The following is an 18656-nucleotide window of genomic DNA, read 5'->3' on the forward strand; positions in this document are numbered from 1 at the left end:
TATTTACTTGTTGTGGAAAAGAGAATGAAGGCTGGAAGAAGCTGGCTAGAGCTCAATTTGTGCTTTGTCTAATGATTTTTATGAACTGTCCTTAATTACAAATTAGGTTAGCATTAAATGCATGAACATTGTCAGCATATCTCAGTTTGAGTCCTTTCTCTGCAACTGTCTAATTGTGACTTTGGACCAGCTACCTGATGTCTTTCTCTGTTCCTCAGTTTCATTGACTATCACTTGGGAGTCTTACTAATAGACCTAACATATTACAAAATAAAAGCTTCCACAAAAGGGCTAGCATGGAATAAACATCTTCAAAGGTGATTTTTCAATTAACAGTATTTAAGGTGTATATTACTATCATCATTTTACATATGAAAAAGCCTAAAACTAAATTCATAGACTTGCAATATTTTACATTTATCTCCTTTGGCCAAGATGCATTCTCTAAATTTTACATTCTTCTTTTTTAAGATGTATTTATTTATTTGAAAGTCAGAGTTACAGAGAGACAGGGAGAGACAAAGATCTTCCATCAACTGGTTCACTCTAGATGGCTGCAACAACTAGGGCTGGGACACACTAAAGCCAGCACCCAGGAGCTTCATCAAGGTCTCCCCAATAAGATGCAGGGGCCCAAACACCTGGGCTGTTTTCTGTTGCTTTTCACAGAACATTAGCTGGATTGGAAGTGGAACAGTAGAGACCTGAACTGCTGCCCATTTTGGATGTGGCAACAGTGAAGGCTTTACCCACTATGCTACAACTCCTGCAATTAAATTTTGCATTCTTGTTGTTCAAATAATGATAGAGGAACTTATGGTAAAGTGAAAACAAATTCATCATATATTTATATGCTTTTCCATTTGAGTATTTCCTTAGACATTTGGTTATAATCCATGAGCATTAGATTTGAAATAATTGTTAGAAGTAATAAATATCATCTTCTTGCATCTTCTCGTTTTACAAATGAAGGACTCAGGCCTAGAGAAGGTAATAAATGCACCCAAGGTCAATTATCTTCTTACTAGCACTCTGAGAATTAAATTTCATCATTTGATTTTCAGTTCATGGCTTTGGGCCTCTAAAACAGGTTGCTACCCTCATAGTAAATAGTGTTCTTCCCCAACTATTTTGGAAGTATTATTTCAGCAATCCCTACACCCTGCCTGATATTTGGGGTAAACTAAAAAACTGTGGCCTTGTTTCATAGACATGCTGAGATAAAGAAATGGTAGTGGTTGAACAGTGTGGTAGCAGAACAAATCTACAAAGAAGTCTGAATAGAACATGGCTCGACAGTGTTCTCCTTCCTTAGTGTTTTATCTACTAAACTACTCTGCCTTATAAGAACAAATTCTATCTTCCCCAGAGGCTAAATAAGTCCCTAATGGTAAGTTAGTCACTTAGGAGGCACATTAACTCTTCAGGCCTCTGGGGTGTCATTACTTTAAAATAATCTGTTTCTAGGTCATTGGCTACAATGATGGAACTCTACTCTAAATGGTACCCTAGTGGCCCAAAAGATCTAATGCATCTTCCATTGTGCTCAACTTGATGCAAAGTTTAAGGATGTTCCTGACATCCGACCCCCTTCGTAGAACATTTAAACATGCATTAAGGGCTTCTGGCCAAGATTAGCACCACACTGAAGTGTCTGAGTTTATTTTGACTTCAGAGGTCTCATTTCTGCTTTCAGGGATTCCCCTTTCATTCCTTTTCTACCTCCCAGTTCATCAGGGACTCAGAGCCCTCATGCTGCCTCCATGCATTCATTTTGCTGTGTCCCCAAGACTTGAAGTCCTTAGTTAGGATTTGGTCTTCTTGAGCTCAGTCATCTCCTTCTCATGTGACAGAATATATTTCATTGATCAGTCGATCCTAGTATTCTTTTATTTTGGGACAAAATAACTTACATTATGATGTTAGTAGCTTATAGTGAATTTAGGTATTTTTTCCTTATATATACATTAAAACTAAGCATTTTATTTCATTAAACCAAGAAACACATTGACATAATACAAAATTCCATGAGTCCAAAAAAAATGTGAAATGTAAGTCTCCCTTCCTGATCTGATCCTACAATTCTGGTTCCCCTTCCATGGGGCAACTTCTCTTACTAATTATCTGGGAGTTTTTCCAGGGGAATCTGTGAATATAATCATATATATGTGTATGTATATGTGTATGCATTTGTGTTTCACAAATTCTAACCTCTTAGACACAGTGTTCTAAACTTGTTTTTTCACATAAAAAATGGAAGTTGGTGATCATCCTAATTCAACATATGCAAAATAGCAACATTCTATTTAACTGATAAATCGCTTTTCATAGTATGAATGTACCATGGTTTATGTACCTCATTCCCTACTGATGAACATTTAGGAGTTTTTCTGTCTGATGTTTTCTTTTTACAAACAATGCTACATTATTTTTTAAATAATATTTTATACATCTATGTGAGTATATTTGTATAATAAATTCCAAGAACAGAATTGCTGACTCAAAGACATACACATTAATATTGATAGATGGAATTAAATGGTTATCCAGAAAGTATGCAATAACATATGTTCTCTCCACCATATATTATACTATCATGTTTCGATGATAATACATTTAACAGGTAAATATGGTTTAACAATGAAGAGGTTCCTAGAGCTGACTCATAGAGCCAAGACTCACAATTATGGCTATCTGTCTACCAATACAGTGCCATTTTTCTCCTGTAGGCCTAGTTACGGAGACAAATATGGGTCACATATCTTCTATGCAAGCATGCAGACCCCTATAGCTTTGAGAAAACTGCTTCATGTGGCCTGAGAAGTCAGAATTGAAAGGGGGAGGAAGATGAAGCACCCTAAGCACAGGTATAAAAGAGAAACCAACCATGGAAGAAAACAGGAAGAGGGGAGAAATAAATGGTGTGGCTCACATCCAATGGGACACTGCTCCAGGAAAGGCTGGTGAGGAGATGTAACAGCAGTCACCCCAAGATGGTACTCTGACTCGACTCTACCCTAATCTTCGTTCTACTGCACCAGTCTCTCGTGCTCCACAGTCTAATTTTCACAATTACTCATTTACAAGCTTCACTTTAGAAACTCTTAGACATTTTAATCTACATATTCAGCTGGTATGAGTGAGGATTGTAGCTTTTTACAAATTGTTTCCTCCTTCCTTGTTTCCTTCCTTCCTTCTCACCTTCTCTCCCTCCCTCACTCCTTCCTTCCTATCTATTCACACACACATACACACACACACACACACGATTTTACGTTATTTAATTGTTTCATTTGAATCAATGAAGCTAGTAGTAATTTAAAAAATAGCCTCAAAGCTTCTTCTTCCCTTAAAAAGAAAAAAAAATAATAGGAGAAATGGATCTTATTCAGAAAGAAGAAAGAGAAAAATACCCAACCGTATATAATAGTCTTTAAAGACTCGTAAACCACCGTACCACCCAAGATGTTAACAAGCTGGCATGTTTTGAGCATCAAAGATAGAAAGGAAACTGTGTTTACATGTTTGGCACAAAAACTAATGAGGAAAGTCAATTGGCCCTTTGTCTTGAGGGCCTGAAGCGCTGAGCTCTAATGTTTGGTTTCTTCGTTGGCACTTGTTCAAGTAATCACTCGTGGCCTGACAAAGCCGCACTTGTGTTTTATTAGTGGCCATGCTGAACTCTCCCGCTTGGGCTGTGTTGTCTCTCAATAGAGGGCTGCAGCAGAGGGCACACTTATTTGAAAACACTAAATCAGAGCATGATGATCTTTGCTCAACCAGAGCAACCCAAAGAACAACACAAAAATGTAGAGTCCTGTTCCTTTTGATGAGGCGTGTTGGGGCTGAGAACAGGGGAAAGGTAGAACGGGTGCCTGTGGCTGAGTGGTATGGAAACGACCATGACAAAATGGAGTTTACAAAATAAATCCTTTCCTCTTCTAATCACGGGTGCTCCATTAACATTTGACCCTGCCATATGTATCGCATGGCACAAGCCACTGGGGCCTGGACTCAGCCTGTAGTTGGCAGGAAATGTCAGGATGACCCCAGAAGTTTTTTTCTTTCTGGATTTCTAAGGTGCCACAAAAGAATAATCATGTCTCTCTGAAAGGAAGCTGACTTTGTCTCTGCACATATAGTTCAGTAGGAAAAAAAACTTACAAAGTAGGTCAAAGTGAAGTGTTTGTTACTTTTCACATTAGGTTGATTTTTTATCCTTCTTCCTGCTTCCCTCGCATCTTCTTTTATTAATTTCTTTTGCTTCCATTTAGAGAAAGAAATGCTTTGGACCATTCTGGAATTTTTATCTGCACAACTGAACAAGTATTCAAACATTTGCGAATTTCAAAGTTCTAAACCAGAAATGAGGACTCCAAAATCTGGTGGCAAACAACATTTTAAGTGACAGTTTTGGCAGTTTTACCTACAGATCCAGTAAAAATAAAACCTAGAACAGTTTGTTCTTAAACTATTTCTAGTACCAGTTCTGTGAAGAAAGTACTGAACTACACATAATTAAATTTATTTTTTTTAAGTGACTGAAATTTTACACGTTCAAAATGAGAATTTGGGATAGGTTAAGATACGTCCTTGCCTTTGCCAAATCCTTGAAGTTCTCTCTGGCTCTCTGCCTCGCATCAGATCTTTTTATGAAGGGTGTAAGTGTGCATTCCATGTATTCACTGCCTCAGAATAAGTCTGAGTGGTGCCTATGCTGAGAAAATGAGAAAATGCTAACAGACTTATTACTCAGTAAATCTAATGATGAGAAGCTGGAAGTTTAGGATATACTGAACCTATCTGACTATACTCAATTTATTGACTCACATGCCCAATACACAGAATTTCCTTTCCACTTACCACTTTTTTGTTTTAGTTTTTTTTAAAGGAAAAGATGTTGATCACAAAAAAGCTTTAGTTTTACAACTTTAGCATATTTTATATAAGCCTTGCAAACTTTCATTGTTCTTACAGAACAGAAAATATTAATTTTACATGTGCATAAAGTCATTCCAAAATCCTATTCTTGTTAATGATATTTACTTTTGTGTAATGACCATGGTATGCCAGAAGCACAGATGACCTATTGGTGGTGGTAGAATAAGTAAACATGTGGATGCTTTCTAGAAAAAAGGCAATTCTATAAAAAATTTGTTGTTTTGTTTGTTTGTTTGTCTTTCAAAAGCTCTGGCTTTGAAATCCACCTAAGGTGATAAGTCAAGTCCCATATACAAAGTGCACAGCCCTAGCTGTCCAGGAAGCCAATACGTGTAAATAGGATTGGCTTTTTATAAATAAGCCTTCAGATCCAGGGAGATGTCCTGTGAAGAGCTAAGTCCCTGCCACCCTCTGCCATCCCATCTCTCCCTCCCATCTGCCTGTGCCTTCCGCCCGCAGAGGCACCCAATATTGTTTCTTGCCGCAGGCTCCTGCTGAAAATGTCGGACATCTCAGCTCACATGCCCAGCTCAGACTGCTGTGGGGTGGGGGTGGGGATGGAGAAGAGGCACTCTGCGGCCATCAGCTATTTCTCTACGGAGGAGCTGTCCACAGCTTGGAGCAGGATAGATGTGCTTCTGCCGCAGAGTGGCAGCTTCCTCCATCCATACCCTACCCCAATCTCGGGATGCCAGCTTCCCTGTGCAGAGCAGGGTGAGGGTCTTAAGGGTATCTTGACCCCTGCTCCCTATTCTCACCTTCAGGGGAATGATTCACTTAGAATCTATCAAAGTGAAACTTAAAAGCTAACCACCATTATGTTCTTTTAAGGGAAAATTTTTTTCCCTATTGTAAAAATATATGCCCGGCCTATATAAATCTTTTGCAATTTTAATTCTCACAGAATAAATAAATTTATTTGCAACCTAGTGTGATATAAATGTGCTTATGCACATATATTAATACATGCTAAATGTACCATAACGTGCATTTAGAATATTTATATCATATGTTCATAACTAGCATTATACATATATATGTGATATTATAATTGAAGGTTTTGTGTAAACACATTGGGCTTCAGAATTAGTTTGGTGACCAAATAAATCTTATATATTTAAGGCTTTTAAGTCATAAAGGGACTTCACTCACCAAATGCAGAAGCAAGATCAAAGTCAACCAAATAGAATAATGACAATAATATACTAAGCCATGTGAATTTCACAGTGCAGACCTTATCTCATAGAATGAAGACTATAGACTTTAGTGTTCTTCCACTGGCATCACCATTATAATACCCGTGTAAGGATATCCCTGGGATGATAAAATTTAAAGTTGAAATATTAGAATAGTTAGAGAATAGCAATGGATTTAAACAGTGATCCAGGTGAGAATGTATTTCCTTGTGCAGGAAACTATAGAGCTAGAGGAAGTAGGGATAAGCAATAGGAGAAACAAAGGGAAGGAATGCTGTGGAATTTCCATCTAGGTGTGGAGCATTTTCAGAAAATTATTCATATTACAAAATTAAGGTTGTTTAGAGCCAAGCATGGGATTTAAGTATAATAAAAACTGACTAAACGTGGTAATGAAAGAGAAAACATTTTATTATCTCTTCCAAAATTTAACAGTGGCATGAAGAATTATCTTATTCAAATAACTTTTTTGTGTTGAGTGTTAAATCACAATTATAACAGAATGAAACCAGAAACTGCTGATGTATACAATCAACAAACAGTAGACTGTGAACATCAAAGACTTCTGGGAACCTGACAAAACAGTTGTGCAGTCTGTCTTCTTTGAGGACCAGTGCTTGCTTGCTTCTACACCATGTAATGATGCCAAAGATAAACAAACAATTCAAATTATTAAGTGCTATTTAAACAGAGATTGAAAATGTTGTTTGCATCATTTTTTTCAGATTTGATTTGTGAATTAATTTATAAAATGTTTTATCAGCAATATAATGACATTCAATGAATTGCATTCAACACTTCTCAGAACACTATTCAAAAATATCTGTCATTTAATTTGCAAAAAAAATCTTAAAAGTAAAATTGGCATTACTCTGGCTATGAAGTAATAGAGTATCATAATCAAATAAGGGGACCCCTTGACACTGATATTCTATGTAAGCCACAGGCTATTTCATCATGAGGAATCATTCAGCTTAAGAAATTGTTCTACAGAGTGCAAATTTTCATGTAACCACGGTTGTTTAAAAATAGTTGCAAAAGTAGTAAATTACCTTCTTGTAAAAAGTTAGAAATAATATGTCCCTAATAGCTAGATATGACGTATTTATGAACTGTCAGTTTTCTCAATAGAAATTCAGAAACTATTACCAGAGATTTTCATTAAAATTTAAAGTCTATAAATAGCAAATAACAATATATTTTATAGAGAAGTGATAAAAATATTGTAATTTCTTTTTGATGAATTCTGCCTAAAGTCATCTTTATTATTTTATTATGATACTGAAATACTAGCAATAAATTTCTTTCCATTGTATCTATCCTGTTATATTGCTTCCAACAATTTTTTGAACTAGTACATTCCTCAAGTTAAATTTTTCTAGCACAGGAGGCTATTTTAATAATTATTTATGCTTTTACCGTCTATACCTTATTTTTAAATTAAAGAATATACTGTTCTGGATGTCATAATTTCTTTATGTATATTAATTTTTTTCTCACACCAAAGGGTTTGATTGGTAGACTGAACATAAAGCAAAATAGCTGTTTGGCAAATGGCTTGAGACTTTTGCTACTTTGGTGTTTTAAACAAAAGCAAGCAGCCATTCCATCTAGCTAACTCCTATGAAAACATAAATATTTCTAAAATTCTTCCAAGATATCATTCCACGATCCTGTTTAGAGTTCTTAGAAGCTGAAAATAAGGCTTTAATATTGTTGAATCCTTCCTTTAAGAACTGGTGTGTTAATATAGATCTTGATGTCCTGATGCTGTTATCTCTTCATGGAACAATTTTTGACCTTCAGAATTATTCATAAGCCTGAAACATAACCCTATGTTTTAAGCATGTCTTTGAAGTCTTTGACTAGATTCAATGTTTACAAGGAATCTCTCTGCATGAATTGGGTCATGTTGCTACCATTCAGTGTTCTCAAACCAAAGCTGATATAATCATACACATATATGATTCATCTTAGCCCTTTAGGGCCAAAGAAGAATTTGATTCAGCCATTTAGAAATGGCTAAATATAATAGTAATTTAGCTTATTTTTTCTAGGTTGATTTCCCCCAAGTATTTAATATAATGCATCTTGGAAGACCATAAGGCCCTTGCTAAAAATCCACGAGATTGTTTGGGCATTTCAGCCATTTACATAGAAGACAGATTTTCCTGTCTCTAATTTTCAGCATTTCCAAGGGTTCTACTAGGTGGTGAGATCATGCAAATGGACCAAAGCTCCAAGCCAGGTCTCTGCAGAGAGAATCTGAGTCCTGCAAGTTCGATTAAGCTAGCTAATTTTCAGTCAAACAAGCTAATTTCCAGACAGATTCTTCTGATGTTTTCCCTCTGTTTGTAATTTGCATCATTAAATAGCTCGGTGTTTCAAAGCAGCCACAGCACTAAGGTCATGGGGCTTTGTGTTAAATAGCAGCCACCTCGATTTTTTTGTGAGGAAGGAACAGAGAGCAGCTGATCCTGCTGCAGCATGGTTTTCTTTTTTTCTTAGTGGGAAGAGGCTCTTGTGGATCACAGAAATGCGCTTTGGTTCGGAGGACAGCTTTGTGCTCCAAAAAGCAGCCCAGGATCACAGGTGGCCTTGATTATCAAGATTTTTTTTTAATGGTATCCCCCTCCTTTTCCTAGAACAGCAGGACATTTTCCTGACATGAATATCACATTTTAAGTGGCACAAGATTTAAAAATCTTAAAGAGATATCCAAAACTCAAGTTAAAAAAAAAAAAAAAGAAAGCTCCCATTGAACTTCAAAGGGGAAAATATGTTCACAAACATTACTGGTGCTACAAAAGGTTTATACTGGTAGAAATGTAGACTTGTGGCCTCCCACTGCCAATTTTTCCTAGAACATTTTGAAAGGACTGCTTCTAAAACACCATGCCTAATACAGAGAAAGCAGGAGAACCCCTCTTCCCTCTTACATAGATCTCTCCAGAATAAAATCATCACTCTTTGTCTTGCTGGTCACAGGAATATGTATTTTGGCTCACTGGCACCCTGGAGCACCGTTTCTACCCTACAAGCTGACGTTGGTGCTAGTATTAAAAAATCTTCAATCATATAACTCCAAGCCATTCATATTAATGTGTCTGAGTCAGACTATCCTTTCTATTCTGCAGGGGGAAAAAGACCATAAAATGCTCTCTGAATCTATAAGGCCAATCCCATTGGCACAGATAGGAATTTTGCTCTCAAGTGACAACACTCCTATCCTGAAACACGACCTAATGACTGCAAAGAGTTTCTTTGGAAACGCCATGTTTTGTCATTGAATCTTCCTTACTATATCACACATTCCCGATCCTTCTATAGTTAAAAATGGCTCAGAAGAGAAAACTGTCATCCTTAACAAAGAAACGCAATAGATGTTTGTCATGGAGAAAGGCCCAATTCAATTTGCAGCATCTCTCAATTTCTGTTTTGACTGGAGTTGTTTTCAGCACATTTTCTGCCTGTTACCAAAAGTTAGAAAGTATATTTTAAGAAATGCTACCATTTTTGATAATTACTGAGAACAATAAGCTTAGGGATTTATTTCCATGAAAATGTAGATCTCAGAATTCAGAAGCACACAATGTAGAAAACTTCAACATATTTTAGGATGCCACTAAAACTTAGGAAATAAGTGCTTGCAAGAAATTGTCTAGGTCTTTCACTGGCATTAGTTCTTACTGTGACCAGGTAAATTTAAAGATTAGAAAATATTCCACTCCTGGAAGGAGTTTTTTTTTTTTTTTTTTTTTTTTTTTTTTTTTTTTAATTCTAGTTCAGTAATACCAATCCCTTTATAAAAAGGAATTCTGGTCCCTCTGAGATCTCTCAGTAATTGTTTTCTGTTTTGAATATAAGTCCTATCTCTTTACATCATTCTCCCAGCAGAGCATGAGCAGTTGAAGGTGGGGATTTATTCAAATAGCACTGTGCACAGTGTCTGGCACAATGCATGAAATGAAAATGTGCTTTATTTTTCTTTTCAGAACTGTGTCATGGTATCTCATTAAAAGGTTTTAGTTATTTTGGAAAGCCATTTTGTTGAGGGAAAGGCAATATACCATTAAAGGTCTTTCAATGAGGACAAAATGCCAAGAAGATCCACTAGGATGGCAAGTTGGAAGAAATAACAGAAACTCAAATAATTACTAGTGGCAATGTAACAAACACTCAGATTAAAAGAGGTCTATTGATTTCAGTGGATGGATTCTTACATATCTTTGCTGTTCATCCTACTCTGAGAATGTTGGGGGAGGAGGAGCAGGTTTAGTTATCTATCTTTGTTTGCCTAGTTAGCTCCCACAAAAGAACATGAAAATACTTCAATAAAATAAATGATGCAAAAAACTTCCTTGGAGTGCACACCAGTGTGTGCAAACACAGCATACTTAATTAGTATTATATTCTTTCTTTTAAAAGACACCAAGATTTGAGATATGATAATTAGCTTATAATAACTTACAGCTGCTAAACTTCTCAAGCAACCATGATTGCTACTGGTTCTCAGGGCAGTCCACAAGTGACTGCTTCTCAAAGCAGAGCATAATGCATATACAGGTAGGTCACAGAATAGCAAAACTAGCCCTAGAAAAAATATTTTCATATTCCTCCCTGGAACGGAGAGTCACATCTATGATTTAAATTCATGTGACTAAAATCATAACAAACAAAAAGCTACATTAACTGGATCATAAAATTGCTTGTAGGTATAATGGATGTGTTACTAAAGTCATTTTATTTATCCATTGAAGTTGGGGTAAAGAGAATCATCAAGCTTTCAATTTTACTTGAGAAAACTAGTTAGTCTTCAAAAAGCAATTTTTTTGGCCCCCACTCTATCAGGCTGCACAGAATTTTCAAAGCAGCACAATGTTGTAAAAAATGCCCTTTTAATCAGATTACCCTTGGCGAACGTCCCAAACTCAGGCTGAAGTGCAGTGCTTGTGGTTTCTCAACAGCTTACACTAAGCCTGCACCATGGAAATAATCTACTTTTAAAACCCAGGAAACAAATCGACTGCACTAAGGACATAAGTCGCTGTCATTAGGGAGTGATTAGGCTAAACATTTTTATACACTCTACTAGCCCACTTTCAAATTATATATCTCAGGCCGATAGGAAGAGAGGTACTTCAGGTGAGTATTCGGAACTACCATGTGGAAAAGTTAATAAATTCAAATGAGTAGAATGGTAAGAAGAAGTAGTAAAGAGCTCATATTTCAACTTTAACCTGTTAAAAAACAAAAGTCAGAATTTTCAGGAACAAAAAATGGAGTGTGTTGCATAACACACACATATACACATACACATTCACACACACACACTCAGAATATATTTTTCTTTTTGGTATAGTAATTTTTCAAAGATTAACATAGGTGAAGATGCTTCCTGTGTCACATACTTTGTACAGGAAATATTGTGGGGATGAAGGATAAGAAATTGTGTTTGTACCTTATTGTTATAGGTCACATCATTCATCTTTGTTAACAGGGTGGTTAGTTTGGGGACTTAGTTTCTCAGCATCATGGTATATTGTGTGATACAATAGGAAGCTACAACACGGTCCAAGTACAACCACTCGTCTTATAAACTATCCTCTGCTCCCAGTGCTCCAGTAAAACATCCTGGCAATAGAAAGCTTACAATCTGCAGTATTAGCTGCTATTGTATCTTTTAAAATGTTTAAACTCATTCAGAAAAACCTTAGTATTGAATTTCTTGGTTTTTATAACCATTTCAGGAGAGGGCGGTAGTGTTTTGGTTAGTTGGTTGTTTTTATTTTTAATTTCTTTTTGAGAAATAGAAGTGAAAAATATCAATGTGATAAAAAAAAATATAGGAAACATTCATTCCTTTGAGAAGAAGCAGAATATGTGCTTTCACCTAGTAGATATTGGAGTTTTATTATTTTTTTTTCTCATGGAATGAAAAAAGATTAGATTTAAGATTGGGCTATTCCACTGCCCCAAAGCTCTGACTCGAGCAATGTTTGGTTTCTACTTTGGACATTCTGCTGATAGTTTCATTTCTAATTTATGAAACATTCCATTAATGCTCAATCTGTCAGCTCTTTTTTGACAACAATGGAGACTGACTAAAGATTAATATTTATTAAATATGCTACAGTTTAGAAGTTTTTGAATGCTCTTTTTTGTACTCCCCAATTCACCTAATTCCAAATACACCATACCCTTTCTGATTTTCCCAGGAAGCAAGTAGAAAACACAGCAAGGCAATTTTTAAACACCAAACTGTTCATTATTGGATCTCAGAGCAACAGACAGAAAAAAAAAAAATCAAAATACAGCTGTCCTGAAGGAGAATTGTTAGCATTCACATTAAAAGCATTTCCTATCCCATGTATTTCAAGCATACATTTTTTTGTATGTTCTTCCTCTTCATCCTCTAGTCACCCCCCTCCACTTTTTCAATCTTATGAATAATTCATGATCTGATAAATATGCAATTTCAAAAAGTGCAGACAAGGCAGCACTGCATTAAAAAAAAAAAAGAACAAGAAGAAGAAGAAGAAGAAGGAAGGAAAGAGCATGCATTTTTTACACACAAGTCCTACGTTGCACTTTACGGATGACAGATTTTCTCGTATTCAAGCTCTGATTGTGTACATGCTATGAGTGTGACTGCATTTCTAGTCAGGTACCTTGCTAGACACGTTATGAATTGTTTGAAGAAGACTGCACTGCACAAAGCAATAAACATTTAAAGGGATGAAGTTAGCCCATGGTTTAGAGCTCGGTGCTTTATCATTGGAATCTTTGAATAAATAATCTAAATTTTTACTTTTTCAAGTTAGAAGATCAGAGATGTGCAGATCTTGAATATAAGATAATTCTTTCGTGACAACACCATAAAGTTCTCAAGCTACTAAGGTTTCTTCTAAGCAAGAATCATTTATTTGACATCATGAGAACGTTCTTCAGAGGCCAATTCATAAGATCAGCCGTAAACTGTTCTGCCTGAGCTTTCAAACAGGTAAAACCACCCACCTCACAGCCGGTATATAGAGCAGAGCAGAGGACCTCCATTTTGTGGGCTAATTGCTTGATTACCAGGCTGAAACAAAATGGAGGCGAGACCTTTTCAAAGCAGCTCAGAGCTGATATATCAGGAGGAGATAGGAAGAGTATTAAAAGGGTAAAATGATTCCATGGAGAACCTTAGGCATTTAATTAGATAAATAGTAAAGGTAAAGTAATAAATACAGATTACACTGAATTTGTATAGTAAGAATAGAGATAACAGGAATAAAGCACTCATTGAAAGAGAACTATTCTTGTTTAATAATAGTTGAGTTTAAAAAAAAAAAAGAAAGAAAGAAACCTGATTTCAGTCTGAAATGTAACCTTTCAAATGAACATTTAAATTGGAAAACACCATGGGTAAGAAATAGACCACAGCATTTAATCTGGACTGGCTAGTTGGAAGCCTATATTTACTGTACTATAATTTCAAATTTAATTAAGTCACACTGCTGATGCCAGTAGCATCAACACAGTAAAGATGATTAACTGCATGCGTAAATGAAATATAAACAGCCCTAAAAGTAACATTAATGCAGACCCTTGCACACAGAAAGGGTATGATCGATTTAAGTGTAAGCGCCTACCTGCATCTTTGAGACACATGCCAGAATTGGGCTGAGGGTCCTGCATTTGAATGTAATCACTGTACCAAAAATATAACCTTTTACGGGTCATTATTTTTCTAAGACATGTGTCCAACCTCCCTGTTTCCTCTCCTCCCCATACCTCAACCCCCAACATGATTTGTTATCTTATAGAAGACTTTTCACACGATTTGCATTGTCATCTTATGGATTGGCTACCAGTACACAAACATGAGCTGACACACTGCCATGGTGGGACTGGGCTGTCACAACAAGGCAGCTGGACTGTTATATATTCACTTTGCTCCCATTGTCCTTCCATTCACAGCAGCGGTGGGACAAAGGGCCTGACAGAGCTAACCACGGATTGTCACCTTGATTTGTCCAGTCCAGCAGATATGCAGAGATGAATTATATTTTCCTGCTTATGAACACAACACAGAAGCAAATACACTTGCAAACAGCATTTTCCAAAACATATTATCTCAGAAACATCAAGCTTCTTCACAGATACTACATGCTGCCTTGCTCAATAGGTGAGGAAAAGCAGAAGAAACCAACAGATCAGTGAAGACACAAAAAGAATCTCTTCCAATAGCACATATTTTCATATTACCTGATATTCTTGACATTAGAAACTAAACCCTGGCTAAGAGATAGGTAATTTATATTTTGCTTGCCTTTATTTTCTATGAACTCTATCGCAATGCTTCTAAATGCACACTTCCATCATCTATTTTTGAAAAGAATATGCTATGTGAAATCTAGTAAATACACATAAAAATATTGTTCTTTTAAGAAAAACTCACCTAATTTCAAATATATTTTTTAAATTGATAAAATATATCACTTCACCAATGTCTGTTAAAACTCAAGAAACTCAAATCTTGCCTTATTTAAATTTTACCAAATGTTAAAGCTCTAAGCCTGAAAGCACCCAAAATAGTTGGCTGCTAATAAGAAAATTCATTGGAAAAAAATTTTTTAATGTCACTTGTTTAATTTACTCCTTTATTGACAAGGTGTTTATATGTCTTTGTGATCCAGGCAGTTTTAATATCCACACATGCAAAAATAAAGCAGCCTAGGCTTGGAGATTTTATGAAAAGATGTCATCAAAACCTGAGAAAAGGGCAAAACTGTTTTCTACCAGCTTTGTAAGTGAAGGTAAAAGAACTTTCCTCCTTATAGCAAAGAAAAAATAAATCCCAAACCGATAAAAATCATTTCCCTCTCTCTCTCTTTCTCTCTCTCTCCACACACACACACACACACACACACACACATTTGCCATTTTTTTTCCCATTTTTATAGACAATGGTGCATGCTTGCTGATCTTTCAAAAGACACAGCTTTATGCTTAAGAACACTTCGAGCATCCTAATGTCACCTGCAGTTGGTTTTAACACTATCTGAATAAGTACATGCAGAATGCTTATCTCTGAAGAAAAGCCTCAAGAAGCACTCCATTTTTTTTTTTTTAAATTATAAGACAGGGCTAATCTGAAAATGCTGCATTTAAAAATCAAAATATCACATTTTGTATCTGAGCATATATTTAAAACAACTATGCTAAAATGCATTTCATTCCAAAGATCTATTCATTTTGAATTTTAAATTGTACCATTCTATTGTCTTCTGCTTAATACATATGGATTCTGTTCACAAAGCAACACTTGGTACCTAATGTGTTTAATGCTGACTAGCACAAACCAACACGATACATGTAGCTATAGACAACGTGTGCAAAAAGAACATAAAATCCTAACCCATACCAGAAATGCAAATATTACTTGATCAAAGGGCTGCACTTGCACAGTGAAGGATTCGGTCAAAATAAAACCTTTCCTTTAGGAGAAAGTATAAGAAAATCTGGCATAATTTGTTTCCAATGTATTTAGGAAAAAGTAAATGTACTGAAAAGGTGTTATTTATTACTATCCAAGGAAAATTGTAGAGATGTGACTTTGCTTGGAATTCCACGCAGCCAGCCGTAAGAACTGTGCGACTGTTCACCTGACTGCAGCAGAATCGTGGCTTGATGGTGACAGAGGGTGACAGAAAGGGAACATTGGAAGTGCTATTATGCAGTTCACAAGGGAAGATTCCAGCACATTTCAGCTTTATCTAGTTACACTAGGTAGTTGTTTAATGCGCTGTTTTGTTCTTTGACTAGTTGTGCACAGCTTCCAGTACTGAGATTCCACTGGTCCTCTGTGACCATCATTCCTAGCACCCTGTGCTTGAAGATTTCATGTTTTTTGACAGATTTTCAAGTTGCTTTGGCATTTCAATCTGCTTTATGGTTGTAAATAAAATTCACACATTAGTGCCTTCGTGCACATGGTCCTCTTTGAAAAAGACGTAATCCTACTTTATCCTTTTATTTTAATCATAAGTTCTGAGAACATAATTCAGAGCTCTAAGGTTTTCTTCCAATGCACAGTAGACATACATTGCACAGTGTGGGCTTGTGTGAAAAATGTGATCTCAGGGACTAACATACTTTCCTCAAAGTCTGTCATTTGTGCTTTTCAAGTATAGCATGTGCATTTTTTTTCTTTAAAATTGAGGGTGCCCTATGAAACATGATTCCAGAACTGGGGGATGCTTGCAATTATCTTGTAAGAAGTATAAGTTAAGGATCTACATTAAAGGTGGGAGAGCATTCTGTAGTCATTAAAAAAAGAAAAATATTTCAAAATTCAACGGTTCAAAATAAACATATAGAAACCATTATTATCCTTAAAAACAATAATCATGTCTATGAAAAATGTAATGTCTTAAGGCATTTCCTAGAAAACAGAAAATATTTGTAAACTTAAGATTTTGTTCCAGAAAATAATCTTAATTGTTCATCTCCTTTCCTCAGTACACACTCATCCCTTCTCTCAGAAGGTTCTTTTGAAACATAGATTAGAAACTGGGGGATGGGAGAAGGCATCAAATCACTGTTCAGCACTGCCCTAAACTTTCATTACATTTAAGAGCAGGGCAAGCCACATAGCTCTGCTCCCTGATATATTGTTGAGTAGGGCTTCTGTGGTTCTATTTTCCACGTAAGGTCAGGACTGCTGACATGGGATTAATCAGCTACTCCTCCTAAACCATGAATCAGAACAATTGCTGTCAATTTCATATAGTACAACTGCCTGGAAATAGAGGAATTGGAAAGAGAGAACATATCAGGAATATAGAAAAGAAAATGTTGGTGGAGCATTGGCTACTTGAGATTTGGTACAATCACCATATTAAAATGAGGAAATATATGCTCAATCAAAGGCTTTTGGACTGTCCGTCCTCCACCTTCTTTCCCCCCTTGGAGATCTTGCTCTTATATGAATACTTAAAAAAATAAACAACTTTCACACTCATTTACTTCCTTTTGGTAGGTACCATTTATGTTCAAGTCTACATTTAAACATGTCTATTGACCCAAGGTTAAATTCAAGGAAGGTTGGGCAATATGCCTGCAGCTCTTCTGCATACATATTATAGAGCCAACATTGTATTTAACCTCTCCATGAATGTTTGCATTACAGAATTGGAAAATACTGGGTGCAAATGTCTACAGAAAGAGAAACTGAAATCCTTCACTATTAAAGAGGAGTGTGACAAGCTGTTTTTTTTTTTTTTAATAAAAAATACTGTTACATTAAAATGGCCCTTCTGCTAAATGAGATTCTATTACTAATGATGTTAGGAAAATGGACACCTTTTGATCACAGGTTTGGAAAAACAGCTATCTCTAGCTTTTTAAATGATATTCAGATGAAACTAAAAGGTATTTTTTTTTCCTTGGGAATAAAGTGTCATCTGCAAAAGCTATTTCTATTTGTTAGCATTGCAATTGGATATTTTCAGAAAGGCAAATGTTAAGACTACATGATTAATATATGATCAGATATATATGATTAATAAATTTGCCATGAAAATGAAATCATATTGAATTAGGGAATATGAAAATACAGGACATTTTTTAAAATGAAAACTTGTTTTGAATTATTAAATTTAGAATTCACTAGCAATATTTTTCCCAATTTTCAGAGTGTTGCAGAAAAGAGTCCTTCCATGATTAAAAGACCCTGGCTGCTTTTATGTTGATAATTTTTTAAAGAATTTGCTATTCAAAATTTTAGCTATACAAATTATAAATATATTAATATGATAGTGTTTAAGTAATCCCTTATAAATATAATCACTTTCTTTGTACCTGAAATTTGCTTTTTGTACAACTGATTTAAAATAATAAATTTATTTTGATGCCTCATGATGTCACTACATTGTGTTCATAGCATATAATAAAAATGTAAAACATTGAAATTGATCATAAATTATATAAAAATTATAAACATGCATTACATTTTATATGGCCATGTTGTATTTTACCATAATCACAAACATAATGCAGAAACCTGAGTAATTAGAGATTGGCTATTGTTAAAACACAGTACAGAATTAGTACCTTTAAAGAAATGGGATTATTCCACAGGAAATACGGAATTTAGTAGGAAAACAACAGATATTTCTTTGGTATGCAACAGTAAGTACTCATACCACAAAAAAAATCCAGTTATCATTTTAAATACAATATTTTGTGTATCTACACTTAATTATCAAGAAGTTTAGAACACAGTAGGGAGAAACGGAAGTATCTGTAAGAATTTGTCCCATGAATTTCTTCTTCTCCTAAAGTATTTACCCTAAAGCTTGAAGACATTATTGGCAAAAAGGTGTAGCTATTGCAAACAAACACTTAAAATATTTTATTTATATAAATATTCACCCAATCAAACAGTGCAGGGATTGATATCTAAACTACCTTAATGCATTAATGGAAAAATACTTTTACTTGATTTTTTAAAATGCAAAATTGTGTGAA

Source organism: Oryctolagus cuniculus, chromosome 6, assembly GCF_964237555.1.
Source record: "Oryctolagus cuniculus chromosome 6, mOryCun1.1, whole genome shotgun sequence".
Taxonomy (NCBI): domain Eukaryota; kingdom Metazoa; phylum Chordata; class Mammalia; order Lagomorpha; family Leporidae; genus Oryctolagus; species Oryctolagus cuniculus.